A 14843-nucleotide genomic window follows, 5' to 3' on the forward strand; every position below is an offset into this window, starting at 1 on the left:
GTCTCAGCTTGTTTGAATTCTTGCTTGTGTTGTTCTTACTTTGGATAAAAGCATCTGCTAAATGATTGTAGAATAGAATAGAATTTTCATGGTGCGTGCATGAGATCTTGAAGGTAATTACCACTTGTATAGGAGGTGGTGTTAAATTAAGCTTTTAAATACATAAAAGGGTGTTAGCAACAACTGATAATAACTTAAGTGTATACTGGTTTGACAGCGTATGCTAGTCTAACAGATGTAGCTGTCAGTTTGCACTACGCATATGCTGATCTGGCAATGTATGCTAAACTGACAGAACACCGGTACAACAGGGATTTGCAACCAGACTTTAGCTGAAAGGTTCTGTTCCTATATTCAAGGACTGCGTTTCCCATCCTGAGCCACAAGCTGTAAGTAAAACCGATAAGTTGTCTGTTTTGTTTTGATAGTGTCTGATCAACGATCAAATTAAAGGAACCCACACTAACTTTATCTGATCATTACCAGCAGGTAACACACATGTAAAGATGACCAGAAAGTTGGTGATCAACACTGTAGATGGAAATGCTACAAACACAACCACTAGGCTAAAAACATTCAGCTGATTAGCCACGTGAAACAATAGGTGTATGTGAAGTGGCTAGAAATACCACTAACTATAGCGTAGCTGTAAAGGACCGCTATTTCAATATTATGGTCATATGACTCGTATGTATGTCAGTGTCATGTGATTGCTTGAGTTTGTTCCTTGACTTGCCGATTTGTTTATCTCACGCTTGCCTTTTGGGGTAACTTTAGCCAACACGTGTCAACAAGCTAACAGTGCCACATGTGGTCTCAGGGTTAAGCAATCTATCTTATCTGTATCTGCAATCTAAGGCATGTGTGAAACATCATATGTGTTACACATTTCACTCAGTTTATGTGATGCGATGTAAATTGTTGCACATCAAGATATTGAAGTTGCTGATGGCTGTGTCTTTGTGTTTCAATATTTAAAGAGGAGTTTACATGTTCGAGATAAGAAGCTGGAGGTGTACGGCTGTATGTTTTGTGTTGACATTGTTTATTGAGTATAAAATCTTCTGGTTTGTTAACGAATTCTGCAGGTGTGTCTATGATGAAAACAGTGCGCACTCCCGACAACTACTCAGGGCAGTTAACCAATAATCGGCAGCCCGCATCAAGTGGAGGCGGGGCTTAGGGCAGAAGATGTCTCATTCTACTTGTTTCTAGCATTGACTGTTCTGAAAGAATCGAAATAAAATAAAATAAAGGGGTTTGTGAAAAATACTTGATTAATTCCACCACTTGTGGACTCACATATTAAAATAAATTAGCCTGACGTTAGCATAACAAGTCCACTTATACATCAAAATATTAATCAGGCTGCTTATAATTCAGGAGCATGAGATTTTCTAAGTGTCCATTTTTTTTCTGATGTTCATCTTTTTCTAAAGTTACTGTTAAGTCTCTATTTGTCTTATGTTAACTTACCTGAACAGGTGTAATCCACCATGAAGTTTTTACAGTTTGAAGGTAACTTTGGTTCTATTTTTGCAGGAAGTCCTGTGGGTTCATGCTGATCGATGACATTTGGATCAATGAAATCTGAAATTAACAAACAAAACTTGATGAAATCAGATCTAAAGGATGTGAACTTTAAAATAAAGTTTATTCTATTTATCTTTTTTCTCACATACCAACAGAAATGTATCTGGTGTGATGAAAGGTCTCATAACAGTTTTCTGGAGTGAACTTTATGTTAAAATCTGAGCAAAAATCCTCATCAGCAAGTCTGAAACAGAATTTTCCATCTTCTCTTTGCTCATATTGATGATTTTTTGGTGGTGACACTGAAGAGTCGAGGTTCCAGGCGCTTTGGTAACAAACATATCCAGAAGTGTTGCTGATGTCTTTAATATCATCATCTGAAAACACAAATAATGCACATATTATATATTTTTACAATCTTTTTAAACAATTAAAATGAATTAAAATACAAAAGTATTTGTACTTACTCCATTGTGTTTTAGCTTTATTTGCATCGCTGTTGCAGGTTATTCTTCTATCAGCACGGACAACGCTGTGCTCATATTCCGTACAGGGCTTCAGATGTTTGATTTCATGTGTTGAGGTTTCATTGGAGACAAAAACATTTTCTTGTATCACTGCTTGGTTGTTTTCAGTAATGGTAATATTGTAGTTTCCAGCGGGAGAATTCATCATGTTAATCTGGAAACCACCTGGGATGAGCTGGACTTGGTAAGAACCTGCACATAAAGTCAACTAAATCTTTAAGTCAATTAAAATACATTTACTGATGAAATTTCTAATCTGAAAGTTTGTTCATATTAACGCTGAAGATAAAAAAAATATTTTGTATATTTACTGTAAATATACTTTGATTGTAAAGAGAGAGAAACACAGCATGGACACATTTACTGCAACCATTTATAAAACATAATATTTAAACTAACACTTACACGGTGGAGATGGTGGGGATGGTCCAGCAGTTGTTTGATTGCCTGCTTCAGTGATTAAAGTACAAGAGAAAAATATTAAAACATGGCTATATAAGTAAATACTTTTGTGAAAACCCTCTTAAGAGTATGTGATCGTTTCTCAGCTCGTCCCTCAGCAGCATTAATGTCCATCATCTACTCTTCTTAATGACATGTTCTCATCACCATCCCATAAAATAACAGAGAAATTCCAACCTGTGATCCGAGCTGCCACTGTGGTGTTGGACTAGATGAGTGGAGGAGTGGTCTGGTTCTGGTTCTGAGGGACAAAACTTGTGCTGGAGGAGGTGGGTGTGGGTAAGCTCTGATTTGAGGTGTTTGAAGCAGGAATGACTGTAAGTTAGGAAGCATGCTGGAGGTCATCTGCAAGGTTGAAAAACTTCCCTTCCATCTATTTAACTTGATAAGAGTCTTAACCAACATTGTATATTTCCATCATACTAAATGTAGCCAAAAGGGATACATCCAGCTTGCCTCCTCCTAACCTCCTTCCTAGGCCTCTGTGTCAGAACAAGAGTAAAGAGGCCCCAAACCTACTATAGCTAAGTTAAGCCATCCAGACCCCAGCGAGTTTGTCAAACTTGAATTCATTCACCCCATACACAAACACAATGAGAGCCCTTTGGCATGCCTCATCAGCTGGCTCTAAGAAAGATAGCCAGTGTATTAGAAGTCCCTGAAATTAAGTGTGGCAACTACAGCATTCCAGAAGTTTTCCCTTCAGATTCAGTCCTTGGTGGGTTTGCTGCAGATCTAGAGCCCAGAGGGACAGACTGAACTTAACTATGGTTCGCATGTAGCTCATCTCCTGAGAAAACTTCCTGCAGAACAGAGAGCTGATTTCCGTCAACACCAGTTTAAGCAGTCAGGGACTTCACATACACTGCACAATTTGTTAGAGTAGCTCAACTACAAGTCATGGTGCCAGAGCTTTGACAGCCATGTCAGTAGTAAGAGCAGCAAGGACTGACAGTCTACTAGGACTGATAGTCAGCCTGTCAAACATGTGACTGTCCTACACGGCCTCAGAAAATCTCCCATGAATGTCACCACACCCAAGCTAACTTCTGTGAAGAATAAACCTGTGGGAAAAGCCTATTGCGCCTACTGCCAGAGTACTGGACACTACTTCAGTCAGTATGAGGACGTTACTAAACTTTCCAAAGAGCAGCTCAAGGAATGGATTCAGGTCAACCAACAGTGCTGGCATTGCACACGGAACCACCAAGCAGCCCAATGCACCTCAAGGAAGCCTTGCAGTATCTGTCAAGGGATCCACCTTTTAGCTCTTCACAAGATAAATCGGAAGCCAGAAAAACCCAAAAAGGAGGTGGCTGTGAAGGAAGAGAGCTGCTTAACCCATTCTGCCTCTGATTTTGTCTGCCTAGACCGACCTGCAACTGGAAATTGAATCATGCTGAAAGTCATCCCGGTGCTCTTACACCATAAAGGACGTAGTCTGAGCACCTCTGCTGGACGATGGGTCAGAAAGATCTATGCTGCTACCAGCGGCAGCGCAATTGTTAGGAATACAGGGCATCCTGGAAGACCTTCCCTTGCAAACAGTTTGACCGGATATTCAGGTGCTCCATGGACGCAAGATATCCTTCTATGTTTCTCCAGCTGCTGAACCTCAGGTTAAGTACAAGATTGATGGTACCTTTACTGCTAGTTGCCTCAGCCTAGCTCAGCACTCTGACCCAATAGGGCATCTACAGAAGAAGTACAAATACCTCTGTTGTCTTCCTATACCTGCCCTAAAGGTTGCTAAACCATGGCTCCTTCTTGGCTCTGATCAGACGCATCCTGTGGAACCTGTCAGACTTGGACCACCTGGAAGACCTGTCACTGTTCACACAAGACTGGAATGGACCCTCCAAGGCCCCATCCATTCTATGTGGTGGCCAGCTTACCCGGTGCAGTGCCTGTTCACCTCCTTCCCACAACAGATGGATGAGTTATACTGCCATGTTGAAAGAGTGGTCTGACTCCACTATGGATGGTGCTCACCTACTGTAGCTCCATTCCCAGACCTGTTACTTCAAAGTTTTTGTTGGAACAAGAGTGACGGAGATTCAATAGCTGACGGGGGATTACAGCTGGTGCTATGTGGATTCGACCAAAATCCTGCAGACATCCTAACAAGAGGTAAAACCCTGAAAAAGCTTAAGGATCCAAACCTGTGGACCCAGGGACCATCTTTCCTTCTGCAAAGCCCAGACCGCTGTCCTGAAAGGCCCAGCACTGAACACCAAGAGGACCAATCCGAATCTTAAAATGGCCTTTTGTGGAGCTACTGCCACATCACTCATAGAAGATGGCCCAGATGCCACGAGGCACGGTTCCTGGCAGGAGCTTGTGGAAGACACTGTGAAAGAGCTCAAAGGAGCTCTCTCCCCCACTAATCTACTCAAAGTGGAGGAATATGGGCAAGATGAAATTAAAGCCCTGCAGCAAGCTTAACAGCAATTCTTTCCTGAGGGCTACAAGCTACTTGCAGCAGGCAAACCAGTGTCACCATCAAGTTGTTTGCTCACTTTGGCCCCCGTTTTTGATCGGAAATCCAATATAATAAGAGTTGGAGACCGGCTTGGATGGTTGGAAGGTTTAAACCTACCCCTTCACCCTGTTTTCCTTGATTCATCCAATCCAGTTGCCCATCTTCTGTGCTGAGAGTCAACATTGGAGGGGTCAGCCTTCTATTCCCAGGATGGCTGATCTTCCTGCCGTTTGTCTTAAGGCTGATTTATACTCACGCGGCGTCTGCGTGCAGTCGGCTACGACATAGCTGAGGCTGGTGAGTGTGCTCTTGTACTTGACCGTAGGAGGTACACATCATTTTGGTGTCATGTTGCAGTTTCTCCTCCTAATGTGACGGTGGCAGCAGGTGTGGTATCGGCCGGTAAACTCACCCGGTCAGAGTTTCTTTGATAGTTTACTTCAGTACCGGTACGTATGTTCTGTTTTAAAACATCCATAGTCGAGAATGGTTCAGTGTTTTTATTAGCTTGTGGAAGAAAATGAAGAAATAATTCGTTCAGTCTCTCATCAATTTGATCGACTGGTTGTTGTTTTTAAAAATAGCGGTTACCACACAAATTCAGCGAGAGAATCCAGAAATCCGGAAACTCATTATTCCAAATTGTCAACCATAAGAGAGTACTTCCACGTATTTGTCTGTGTAGTATGGGTGCACATCAGGTCTGGAAGAGGTGCGCGTCGGACCTCCGCAGAGCTACGCAGCATTGTATAAATCCGCCTTCTCCGCACAAAACAGCCTTCTATTCCACTGGGGTGGATTGTTTCGGGCCAAATATAGTGAAAGTCAGCAGCCGTCAGGAGAAATGCTGGGGCATTATTTTTAAATGTTTGACCACCAGAGCAGGTCATTTGGATCCCCTTAAGAACATGGATTTGGACACCTATTTGATGGCCCTGAGACAGTTTGTCACCAGGAGAGGATCTAGAGCACAGCTGTGGTCAGATCAGGGAACCAACTTTAAAGGTGCTGAGCAAGAAATGAAGGAGGCTTTCAAGAATATGGTACCAGCACTGGCGCAACAGATGGCCCACCAGAATATCAACTTCAACCCTGCTGCTCCTTATTTTGGGGGTGAATGGGAGCGAGAAATCCAGTCTGTCAAGTATGCACTCTACACATGAGTTGGAGCTCAACCTGTCCCAGAGGAAGTGTTACTCACAGTGCTTCTGGAGGTGGAGGCCATCCTCAACTCAAAACCTGGGTCTTTGCTGGCATAGCTGACCCTGACCCAGTGATCCGAAAAAGTTTGCTCATTGGGCGGCCTGATGGTTCGCTCCCTCCAGTGGTGTACCCAGAAACTGAGATGTTGAGCTGATGGCACTGGAGACACTCCCAAATCGCAGCGGGTCAGTTCTGGTCCAGGTTTGTTAAAGAATATGAACCGGGTTTACAGACAAGACAGAAATGGCAGTCTTCTCTTAACTTACAAGATCAAGCAGTTGTCATGTTAGTGGAGCCACATATGCCTCAAACCCAGTGGCCAGTTGGCACAGTGCACCGCAGTGATGATGGATGCACCTGGTCAGCTGACATCAACATCAGAGGACACATTTTCACCTGGCCAGTGACCCAGTGATGTTACCTGGGGAGGATATTAGGGGAGGATATTCCTAGTTCTGGACACTGTAAGAGTGGATCAGCTTTTAATTTAATGCAAATGTGCTATGCATATTTGGGGGTGGCTGTGTAAAAGATTATTATTTTGAAGGATGCCTGTAAGTCTCCTTCCTGCTGCTGTGGAAAGTAAGTTAAGTTCTCCTTTGTTCAAGGTGTGCCTTTATTGTGATGCTCTGAGTGTCCAGTAGATGACAAAAAAACTATTACAACACTGAATCTTCACAATAAAGTAGCCAGGTGGTTGAAAGGTTTGACTGAAATGACTGAAATAGGGGTGACAAAGTAAGTGAAGAAATGACGGTGTAGATTCTCAGTCATCTGGGTCATAGTAATCATAACAGCTTGAATAAAAGCAATTGGACTTCTGTTTCTTGGCTCTTGGAAACAAGATATTTTTGACGTCACTGCTACCACCAAGGTGAAAGTGATCACTGGCTAAAAGAGAGCTCCATGGAAAAATGCCACTCTGGTTAGAGCTGAAAAACGAGAATGTCAAAAAGCTGAATGCAGATGGTGGAAAATAAAGATCTCACTATGAGATCTATAAAGAGAGACTGAGGATTTATAATCTGGAGCTGAGAAATGCAAGATCATCTTTCATTACTGACATCATTGCTAAGAACAGCAATAATGCTTGTGCCTTGTTCGTTATTTTTGACAGGTTAACTATTCTTCAAGTTTCAGTAACACCAGAACTTCTATCCAACCGGACCTGTAATGAGTTTGCTTCTATCTTTATTGACAAAAATCAGAAAATCAGGCAATCAGTCAGTGCTTCCATGCCAGGACAGAACATATGTCTCTGTGTCCACTCAGACATGAACTTCATGACACACTTTTCTCCAGTCAGTCCTAAATCCTGGATGAGATCATTGGCCATCTGAAAACCATCACTTGCTGTCTTGACGCCCTGCCAACCAGGTTTTTAAGAATGTTTCAGAATGCATGGCCTTAGATATCTTACAGATTGTAAACACGTCTCTGCTTTCAGGTGTCTTCTTTTAACAACCAGCCACTGCTGCCGCAGCCACTAATTAAAAAAAAAAAAAAAAAAAATAGACTCATCTTTCATGAGCAGCTACAGGCTAATATCTAAGCTCCTTTTTCTTAGTAAGATTATAGATAAAGATGTCTTTAAACAGCTACTCAACTTCCTGACAACTAAATAGCTGTTTTATGTCTACCAGTCATTTTTTGGCCACACCACAGCACTGAAACTACTGTGGTAAAGGTCTTTAATGACATCCGCTTCAGCACAGATAGCAGAAAAATTCAGTCTTGGTACTTCTGGATGCAAATAAACTTGCCTTACCTTTAACATAAAAGAAAAAACATATTAATTAATATGCAGTATGTCTTGAATATATATATATATTATAGTTTTCATCAAATTACCACAGATTTAAAAAGTTTTTGGAGAAAATGTGTAGACCATTGATTACACTCTGTGGGAATTATTGGGCCTGAAAGCAAAACAAATTTGTTTTCTTTGGTGATTAGCAAATAGATTAAACATGACGGTAAAAGGGCACATATTCTACCAGAAATAATAGTTTTGTTCATTCTAAGAATTAATACTAATATTAATAGCTTCGGTTGAAAGCAACCAGTCTTTTTTTAATCTAAAATTACTGGTTTCTTATGCTTTTATCTCCGTCTTAGATTATGGTGACATGCATGCATGTCTTGTCTCAGATTCTACGTGCTCTGAATACAGTGTATTTTTTAGCTTTGAGGTTCATCACAAACTAGATCACTAACTCATCATCGCCTAATTTATGAACGTTGGGATGGACCTCTTTGTCTCTACGCATAGCTGAAATATAAACCCTGTCTTCCACCAGCCAACTACTGTGTTAGAGAAGGTCCTGCAAAAACAATACTTTGGAGTAAATGATGTGATGACACAGCTGAACCATAAACAAACGCAACGAGAGAAAAGCCGATCAGCTGATCACATTCAGCCATCACTGCACAAACAGAGACGACCAGAGATCCACAAGAACAGACACGATGGTGCAAAACGCAACTGTTGAAAGTTTAAAAATTAAGGAGGGAAAAGTGTGGGTGTGGAACCCTCTCACTGGGAAAAGAGTGTGTGTTAAAACACCTCCATTCTCCACAGCGGCGACGTCTCAAGTCCATCCATAGAGCCAGCCGGCTTCTCCACGTCCCGCCGACATAACAGAGAAATGACGGTTGAATGGGGCTCGTCATGGCGCACATGCATTAATTGCATTAAGAAATATTAACTTAGTTAATTACATAAGTTAGTTACCGCTGTTAACACTTTAGTTTTGCCAGCCCTAATATAGATATATTTCAGTGTAATTTTTTTTGACTGTAAATGCACAATTTAAAGCACCCAAAACAAAAAGTCACTTGATGTAATATTTAAAATGGCAACTGCAAACTGCTTTGTGTGTGTGTGTGAGTGTGTGTACATCCAAAGATAAACAAAAATCAATCAATAGGAGAAGTCATGGACTATGAACACAGCAACTTTACAGCCAATATTCATGGTAACGTTCTACATACGGGAAAATGCATCAGCACATAAACGAGACCAGCTCGCAATTTCATTCAGTCTAGAAATAAAGCTAGGTTTGTGAGTTATATTTGGTGAAAAGAATGGGTGGTGTGGAACAGATTTAAACCTTTAATAGCTCAAAAAGCTAAAAACAATTAGCAATTAAGAATTACTGCACCTCATTCTGAAAATGATCTGATTTCAGAACAAATAACAACTTTAAATGATTTTACTTACAAGTAGCCAAAGCAACGATTCCAGCCCAGAGCAGCAGGAGCCTGCGGCTACAGAGGCCTGCCATACCCACGAGGTAGGACGAGTATATGTGATGAAGTTAGAGACAAATGGCATGTACTGACAAATACCTCCTCCTATAGAGTGGTATACTAACCACAGATAACAGGAAGGTTTTTTTCGTTTTATAAATCTTTAGAAAATGTGTGAAACTTGACTTATCAGTGTACTGCAGACTGTGCATGATTTTACTCAGCTGTACCTACAGTACAAGGTAATGAAATCATCTCAATGCACTGCAGTCACTGTTTATCCTAAAATAATAACAGGATTAAAAAAAAGCTGTAAGTCCAGGTTTAAATGTTAGTGTGATAAACCCCTTTTACAATGGTAGCTGCCACGACTCTACAATCAACAGTATTTTTATTACCTGCTTGTCTGAAGTCTGATGGAAAAGTGCAGGTCTGCTATATTTTAATGAAATAAAATATTTTTTCACCTCAGTACCCTGACCAGGGCTAAATCTCTTTAAGAAAAAAACCAACATCCCAAATATAATATGAGAAACAATACAATAGTCATATGTGGGTTTTTTTGTACTTTGCTATTGATTTTATTCCAAAAACAATAAAAATTCTGACATGGAGCAAAATGAGGAAAATTAAACATAATATTGGAAATCACTGCTTATAACAATGTGTTAGCAATAAAAGAAAAACATCTTCTACATGATTAAAAATTCAGTAGCTGAACAGAAAAATAAAAGATGGTTTGGTCTGCAGCTCCATCAGGTTTTGCTTCACCGGCGACTTTATTGATTTCTCCATCCAGGAGGTCGAGCATTAACATAGACTTAATACGTAAACAACAACAAACAGAAAATATCACATTACAATATTACAGCATTAGTGAATATAATAATAAAACCACAGAGAGGAAATTCTAAGTATTTGTTTCTGGTAACAGCTGAACGTTTGGTCACAACCTAAAAACTAAAACAGCTCTGATCATCAATTACTGACATGTGAAGCCTACTTACTTGCCTCAGTCTCCATGTCCTCGTTCACATCCCTGTGGAGAAAATGGTGAAAAAAGCTGAAACACACACACACACACACACACATATATATATATATGTATATATATATATATAAAGTACAGTTGATGATGTAACAATAGAATTGATGAATAAGAAGAAATGCATGTTCTTTACTTTCTGGACTTTTCTTGCTTCTTCATGTAGGCCGTAAACAGTGAGATGATGATGATGATGGTTATAAAAACCAAAACAACAATCAAAGCTTTGTCATTGTCTGTAAATGAAAGTCAGAGAAATATTAACGCGGTGGTTTTTTGACTCAAGACAGTGAAGTTATTTCTACTTTGTGATCGTCATTTGATCAGTACGTACAATGAATGTGAACTTGTTGTGTTGCAGGTTTGCTCTTTAACACTCCATTGAAAGCAACCACCTAGAAAGAGAGAATGTTTCTTTAGGAATCACAGGATTTAGTTTAAAGTTTTAATGTTCTTGTCTAACTAAAATATTATTATACAAACCTCCAGTGTGTAGGTTGTAGAGTAACTCAGGTCTTTGAATTCAAATTCACATGATGTTTTAGTTTTTGTGCTGCCACCAACAAGACGTGCTACGTATTTATGTTCAGGTCCATAAAATTTTTTGGTGTTATGAGTACAGGATATTTTGATCCCATTATTCTCTGGATTAGTCACTTCGTGGATTGTGACAGTTTCTGGTGCTGTAAAAAAAAAAAAAAAAAAAAAAAAGGGCAATTACAAAACATATATATAAAGTAAAGTTTAATTAAATATCTTGACTAACATGCACCTGGTTATAAACAAAAAAGTGGAAAGCAAACAGAGATACATTCATCTGTAATTCCAACACAGTTTCATATAAATTCAGAGTAAAATGATTAAATTTATCTGAACAATCACACAATGGAAACTGTACGTGTGAAAGATTTTCATTATAATGTGTTTGTAAATTTTCCCTGAATATGTTTTTGTTCACTTACTTCCAGGCTCAGTTTTCCAGGTAAATGTCTCTGGTTTGGAAACTTTCCTGTTGTTGTAGGTGGGCTGGATTTCACATGTGTAATCAGTGTAAGGACTCAGTCCAGTAAGTTCACACTTTCCTCCATCAGGTGTGATACCTTTAAATACATCATTTATATTTACTGTTTTATGATGGATTTAATGACCACAGATAAAAAAAAAAAATCTCTAAAACTCAAGTTAAAGTTGCAGACATAAACATCAGCAGGATTGTTTGTAAAATTACACGTCAAGAACATTTCCATCAGATCCTCATGAGTCACATCTGCTGTAGACCGCTGGTTCTGGTCCTGATAGTAAAAATGTCCGTATGTACTGTCTACTACATGACATGCAGACTGAGAATCTGTTCACATCTGTCTCTGTAGAGGAAACTGCTTCACATCAGTTCTGAGGAAAAACTTATTGTAACTGATTTATGTTTTAGTAAAAATGTAAAACAAGATTTGAGTCAATACAACATCAGGGTTTTGACCCATTTCTTTATGTTTAGTTTTAGGTCAAATAAAATGCTTCCACAGACTTAAAAACATGATAGAAGTGCACTTAAAATTCAAATGCCTACATTTTCACATCTCTAATAAATATTAACACATTTTATCTAAAAAAAAAAGTCAAAACTACATTTGTAGTTGGGGGGTGACAAGGTGAGTGAAGAACTGGGGACAACTGTGGTGACTGAAGCTGTGGCAATCAGTGTTGCCACAGTGCGTGTAGGTGAGGGGGTTGACTGATCTGTATTCCATAAAAAGAGTAAATAATCTTTTAAAAAGGAAAAAAATGACAAGAGATTATAGTTCTACACTGAACAAATTGAGGGGAGTAACCAGTGTCTGGCTTGATGTTAATAAAGAAAACAGCTTGTAGTCAGTACTTCACAGTGTGATTCGTCTTCAGCAAGCTGATGTCCATCATCTACACTTTATATCTATACTTCACATTATCCAGACTTGATGCGTATTAACTTGCAGATTTGGAAAAATAATCATTTGTAAAATAATCAGGATGAAAATTTGTTTCAGTTAAATATCTAATTAATACAGAAACTAAAGCTCCACATGAAAAGAGACTGGGATTACTTCTTATGTTAAACTTAAATGAAACCTTTCAAAAATAAAAGAATTTCATTTTAAGTCGTTCTTATTTCTGAGTATTTAAGCAGACTTTGGTATTTTAGTTTTTGGTATTTTAGTTTGGTTTCATTATGTCATTTTTATAATTAAAACCTTGATTGAGATTACTCTGTGAAATGAGAGCAGGTTAAATTTCCAAGTGTTTTCAGTGTTTGTTCGTCTCAATGACATTCTGGAGAGGACTCTGACTCTGCTGCTGACGGCGTAATTACAAAATAACATTGAGGTGATATTAATGATATTCATAAAATATAATATATATATATATTTTTTTTTTACAATTGTCGGCATCAGCTGGAAACAATAAAACAGTATTATTCTGAATAATACACTAAAGTGCAATTTGACAGTGTGATGGTTTTGAATAATATTATAATATATGAAGATCGATGTAATGATTACTCACCTTTGTTTTCTTCACCTGAAAATACGAGAGAAAAAAAAGATTGTTCTTTTTCTTTCCAGAAAACCATATTTTGAATGAAATATAGAAGCAATTCTGTGCAACTTGGTTATCATGACAATGTGACAAAAAAAGAGAAAAAATAAAAACACATTTGCTGTTTCAGAAAGCAGACCACTATTTCCTGCCTTGCACTAAAACATAGAGCCACCACCCACATGTAGAACCGGTTTAGTTTGGTCTTAATAGTGATTCGTGTATGAAGACTTCAGACCAGGCAAAACAAAGAAAACGTCTCTGAATATTGATTAAAGATTTTTTGTTCTGATATAATTTTTTTTTTTTTTTACCAAGTTTCTAAAACAGAATGATAATTTAATTGTTAATTTGATGGAGGCATGGTTAGTTGAGGAGCATGTTGGAGGTCATTTTCAGTCCAGAAAGCTTTACTTTCATTTACTATCTTGATATGATGCCTAAGTAACAATCACTGTTTTAATCATACTAAATAAAGCACCAATTTACTTTATAAAACTGGAGTCTGAAAAGACATTACCAGATAAGGTGGTTGAAAGGTTTGACTGAAATGAAGACTGAAATAGGGGTGACAAGGTACTGCTACCACCAAGGTGAAAGTGATCACTGGCTAAAAGAGAGCTCCATGGAAAAATGCCACTCTGGTAAGAGTTTAGAAACGAGAATGTCAAACAGCTGAACGCAGATGGCGGAAAATAAAGATCTCACTATGAGATCTATAAAGAGAGACTGAGGATTTATAATCTGGAGCTGAGAAATGCAAGACCGTCTTTCATTTCTGACATTATTGCTAAGAACAGCAATAATGCTCGTGTTACTGTTAAACTGTGTGTTACTGTTAATGTTGTTTGTTACTGTTAAACTAACTATTCCTCAAGTTTCAGTAACACCAGACCTTCTATCCAACCGGGCCTCTGCTTTCAGGTGTCTTCCCTCAGACCCTAAAAACAGCCGTCAACATCTCTAATGAGCAGCTACAGGCCGATATCAAACCTCTCCTTTCTTAGTAAGATTATAGATAAAGCTGTCTTTTAATAGCTACACAACAATAGCTGTTTGATGTCTATCAGACAGGTTTTTGGCCACATCATCGCACTGAAACTGCTGCTGTTAAGGTCTTCCATGACATCCGCTTGAGCACAAATAGCAGAAACATTGTATGTGATATGCCCCATCTCAGATTCTACGTGCTCTGAATACAGTGTTTTTTAGCTTTGAGGTTCATCACAAACTCTAGATCACTAACTCATCACCGCCTAATTTATCAACATTGGGATGGACCTCTTTGTCTCTACGAAGGCTAAGACACTGACATATTCTTATATACAAAGCCGCCGCTGGTCTACTACCTTCCTGCCTTTCAGCTCTTCTCCAGCTGAAGAGTTCAGGACCGTATAGTCTCCACTAACAGGAGTTGTTATTATTCTCAGTCCACAGGATGCGAACTGAGATGGAAAAAGGGATTTTTGTATGTTGTTCACTTTGACAGGAACAAACTGCAGAAAGACCTGAAACTTCATGACCTGGTCTTATTGGAGCTTTTTAAGAAAATTTTGGATGTTTTGGAGGCTGTTTTATCTGTTTGTATATGTTCTGCTTGATTTAGTCATTTTACTGGTTTTAAATGGTTTTTATGTCTTAGTTTATTCTTTATTATTTAGTGTGTTTTTTGTTGTGTGACTGTCAAATTTGTAACTGCCCTGCTGCTGTCATGGCCAGGATCCACTTGGAAAAGTTTTTAAATCTCAATAATGTTCTTCCTAGT

The 14843-nt window shown here is 38.9% G+C and overlaps 1 long non-coding RNA gene across 1 annotated transcript; it reads right to left on the reverse strand.

Annotated features, from left to right (window-relative positions):
- Nucleotides 1-2112: 2112 nt before the first annotated feature.
- LOC121653537 lies at nt 2113-9498 on the reverse strand. The gene is made up of 3 exons (XR_006012808.1): nt 9431-9498; nt 2466-2507; nt 2113-2252 (listed from the first exon to the last, which is right to left on the reverse strand). It is a non-coding gene; the product is annotated as an uncharacterized LOC121653537 (long non-coding RNA).
- Between the last annotated feature and the right edge of the window lie 5345 nt (nt 9499-14843).

This window comes from Melanotaenia boesemani, chromosome 14 (genome assembly GCF_017639745.1).
Source record: "Melanotaenia boesemani isolate fMelBoe1 chromosome 14, fMelBoe1.pri, whole genome shotgun sequence".
NCBI classification, from domain to species: Eukaryota; Metazoa; Chordata; class Actinopteri; order Atheriniformes; family Melanotaeniidae; genus Melanotaenia; species Melanotaenia boesemani.